A 4567-nucleotide genomic window follows, 5' to 3' on the forward strand; every position below is an offset into this window, starting at 1 on the left:
TGGAGCGGGTTTTGGGCTACTTGACGATGTCTCAGAGGCTGTATATGGACAGCTAAGTTGTGGGTTGTCAGTGTCAGCGGATCAAGATGAAACGGTTGAAGCATGTAAAAGTTGTTGTGTGTGCAGCGGCAAGCATGAAGTTAAGCATATGTCAACGTACGTTGGTTGTATCCTGTTGGTGATTGATGTTTGAGATAGCTTATGGGTGGTTATTTCCTTGTTAGTAAAAATAGTTAGGATCGTGGCTACACGTGCCCTTGCACCGTGTAGTCTTCCACAGTGCCCTCCCAAAAACGGAAAGAACTGACCCGCGCGTTACTAAAAGGGGAAGTTTGGCCGCCCACCCTTTCCTTCTTCTTACCGCAGTGTGCCGTGTACAGCATTCCCATGATTTGTACAGATAGCACAATTAATGCAGACCCCAAAAGCCCAACGACCTAGTACTCCTTCTGTGACGCATTGTCAGTAGTACATGGAAGAAAAAAGTGTAAATCTTGTACAGTAAAAAAATACATTCACATCTGCAGTCGGCAAAACACAAAGTAAATATCAACTGCACCATCGTCCTTTTAGTGTAACAAAATACATCGCTTGCTTTGCAACCCGTAGATGAATGTTTTTCCTACGTAATCGACAAGAAGTACCAGGCCTCTCCCTGCTGCCACGTAGATGTAAATATATTGGCTTTATTTACATCTGTGGATTAATCTTGTGTTCAAAAAAATACAGGCAGAGAAAATGAGTTAGATCTATAAATCTACGTACCAAGGAAAATGGGAGTATTAGATAAAAATGAAAACAAATAGATGGACGTAATAAACCTATTGTGTTTTATACTAAAATTACATCACAGTAAAAACACATGGCTGCTGATAGTTGTAAAATTACATCCAGATTGCTTGTGTAAATATTTTTTAGCAAATATATTACATGGAAAAATACATCAAAAACTATTAACAACTACATGAATAAATCGAAAACAACATATACAATTCACTGGTTGTATAACTACATATACCATTAAAAACACATTGATGTGGTTTTGATTAAAATTAATAATCGAGGGATGTAAGAATAACATGCATCAGAATAAAAAATACATCATGTTGAATCAACAAAAACCTACTGTCTAATCTGACCCAATACTCGAGAGAATAAAAATAAAACATCATATGACTAGAAATATACATCCCATATGCAAATTTTTAACGAGAAAATACATCATGTTGAATCAAAAAATAATTAGGAAAGAGCCCTATTGTGTAATGTGAAACAAAACTTGAAGGGATGCAAAAGTACTTCCTATGATACAATAATACATCCTGTATGCACAATATTATTATAAAAAATACATCATGTTGAATAAAAAAATCAAACAAGAAACCTAGAGTTTAATCTGACCAAAACTTCAAGGAATATAAAAGTACATCATATGATACAATAAGGACATAATAATACATCCATATGCATAATTTTACTTACAGTTGAAGCAAAAAATTAGATGATCCCTTACTGTTACGGCTGGGAATGCTTTCAAACCAGATCAAATCCAACCCAAATAGTACAATGTGTGTACCAACCTGTCGCAACCAAACTAAATGTTGCATACTAGGATCCAAACCAAACCATAAATTTTCCACACAAACCCATCCAAACTAGTTCCCAGCTACGGGTTCAATCCACATGTTCAAACCGATCTAATTGTGGTCTGCATCAGGCAGCTACCATGTTGAGTTTTTGATAGATAAAAGGCTATAAAGCCCAACTTTAAATTAATAAAGCCATCACGGCCGAACGATAAGAGGTGTTGAGGAGAACCTCTTGCAAAGCTGATCAAACAACAAGCTAAAACTAAAAGCAGGAGCACAACTACACTACACGGAACACACTCGGGACAGCAGAGAAGGCACCACCACTTATGGAACAAGCTTGACATCAAAGCTGAACACAAGCTCTAGATGTAACTAAACCAGCGAGGCATGGCAAGCAAGTTACTGGGAGCAACACCGCTGACATGGAGGTGTCAACAGGAAAAACGCGCTATCAACCTATGATTCAAAGGCGACGATGAAGTCCAATCGATTATTCATTAACCAGGGCGTATTTAATGACTAATATTTACATGCTACGGATTATGCATTAACCATTTATTCTCAAAATAATCTTCATGTGGAAAAAACTACAACTAGTACTAATGATTTTATTAGTTTGTTACATAGAAATTACTTCTTAAAACATGGAAATATACATCCAGCTATTGTACAAGCAGCGATCAAAAAACATACTTAGTATTTTGATACATATAATAGTAATGATGTTATCGTTCATGTATGAGAACATACATCCAACATTTAAAAAATACATCTAATACTAATGATTTCATGTGTTTGTTCCATCCAATTAACTTTTGGAAGATCATATTGTATATCCTTATGAAAAAAACTCAGGAATATGAAATATACAGCCTACGTTTAGGCAAGACAATCCAGTCGTCCGAAACAGGATGTATTTACTGTATAAAATTTACATCCTACATGATATTCAGAAAACTAGCCAGTGTGTATTATGATCAAAACCTTCAAAGTGGAAAATATAAACCTACACCCCGTGTATAAAAAAATACATCTGGTACTATTGATTGAGTGGATCTGTTACATCCATAGCATATTTTAAGAACACATTTGCTTCACAACAAAAATTGAACATGCGATAAGTGCTTTTTTAACAGAAAAAACTCAGAGCACATAGCTGCACACTATAAAAATGCATCAAAACATACTATGGTATGGAGAAACATGTATGACCTGAACTCTGTGCGGTCATGTCATGCACCAAAGCTCAAGCCCTTCGTTAGGCTATGCGTGAGGTCTGGCATCTACCCAAAGAAGAAGACGCGGGGAAAACTAAGGATCAATGGGTCATCCTAGACAATCAGATAATGGAAATGAGATCAAAGCTCTTGTTATTATGGTGGATGGTGTGGCATCTGCGCAACGACACCATCTTCGGCATAGGCGATGCTTCGATCAATAACTCAGCTTAGTTCATTAAAAACTATCTTAACACCACCATTTTGATCAAGAATGGCTGGAACGAACACAACCATAAAGGAATAGGGAAGATCACGCTTTTTTCCTGAACGTGTTACTACTAATCATATTATAACTGACAGAAAATCTTGCATTTCCTGGAGCAATACTAGTACAGGTCGGCTGAAAATCAACACCGACGCCTCCTTCATTTCTGAAGATGGTACGGGGCAATGGGGGCAATAGCCAGGAACTATACAGGGGAAATTATCATATCTGCTTGAGGCTCTATTTTGCGATGCCAATTAGCAGAAGAAGCTAAAGCCTTGGCTGTCCTAGAAAGCATGAAGATTGAGGCCACTCTCAACCAACCCATAACCATGGAGTGTGACTGTCAGGATGTTGTTAATGCTCTAAACTGTCAGCATGAATTGAAACAGAGGCATGTAACAGCGACGCTGAAACTAGTCTACAAGCACCACCGTGACAGAAATATATTAGATACAGAGGTACAAATCAAGCGTTGGGCGGAGCCAGCTCGTCCATGGAGCATGGCAACGAAGGAGACTGCTACGAGTATACCTGCTGGAACACTCGTTCAGTCCTAAAAATTGGACGAAGAATTTGCCACCATAGCCTTCACATCTTCCAGCCGGGGCTATGTCTCTGCAAGTACGATCAAATTCAAATCGACCGCTAAGCAACTAAAATCTAAAGCACATCGACCCTACATCACCACCGCGGAAAAGGAACAACCGGATGGGTAAACACCCGAGATCCAAGCTCTCACCAGCTCAAAAAAAAAAAGACAGAAGTACACCGCAGCCTGGACGCAGCACCACGCCGCCGATGCCCTCTCGCCTCCGCCTCCAAGCCCGTCCACCCCACCTCAAATGCGTCGAATCCCAGCGCCCGCCTCGGACGCGTCGATCCGCGCGTCCGCAGAGAGGCTGCTCCACCACTCCCACCCACCAGGACGACCACCCTGCGGCTTCCCGGCGAACCGCTCGTCGCCGACGAGGCTGATTTAGTGGGGAGATCGACGAGGGGGTAAGAGGAAGTAGACACGGGTGAAGAGAGGAGAGGAGTTGAGGACGAAGTTGACTTTGAACGGGGCAACGGGGAAGTGGTAATCGTTTTTCTTTTTTCTCGCTTGCGCTGATTCGTTCGAGCCGTTCGATCACGATCCGACGACCGCGAGAGGGGAGCACCGTGTAAAACTACAGCGTGCCCAGGCAATAGTTAGAAATTGGGAAATAGTTAAGTAAATTTACAAAGTCAGTGATATTGTTGTGGTTTTTTTGGAATGAAAGTTTTTATCGATTATTCACCATGTACATCTAGATTAAATATACAACCACAAAGGGAAGCTTCTGGCACCTGCATCAAATATGAAGAAAACTAGGAAAAAATGCGCAAACTAGGAACAAACCCCCAATAGAAATTTATACTTGCATAAATTTAAAGAAAACACACTCCTCGCGCTAGAAGCACATAATGCAGCAACATGGATACTAAGTCATCACCTAAGCTGGGGA

The 4567-nt window shown here is 40.2% G+C and overlaps 1 long non-coding RNA gene across 1 annotated transcript; it reads right to left on the minus strand.

Moving 5' to 3' along the window:
* Positions 1 to 409: 409 nt before the first annotated feature.
* Positions 410 to 4140, minus strand: LOC127294177 (uncharacterized). Its single transcript, XR_007846415.1, has 2 exons — positions 3612 to 4140; positions 410 to 708 (listed from the first exon to the last, which is right to left on the minus strand). It is a non-coding gene; the product is annotated as an uncharacterized lncRNA (long non-coding RNA).
* Positions 4141 to 4567: the final 427 nt, after the last annotated feature.

The sequence above is a fragment of the Lolium perenne genome, chromosome 4 (assembly GCF_019359855.2).
Source record: "Lolium perenne isolate Kyuss_39 chromosome 4, Kyuss_2.0, whole genome shotgun sequence".
Taxonomy (NCBI): domain Eukaryota; kingdom Viridiplantae; phylum Streptophyta; class Magnoliopsida; order Poales; family Poaceae; genus Lolium; species Lolium perenne.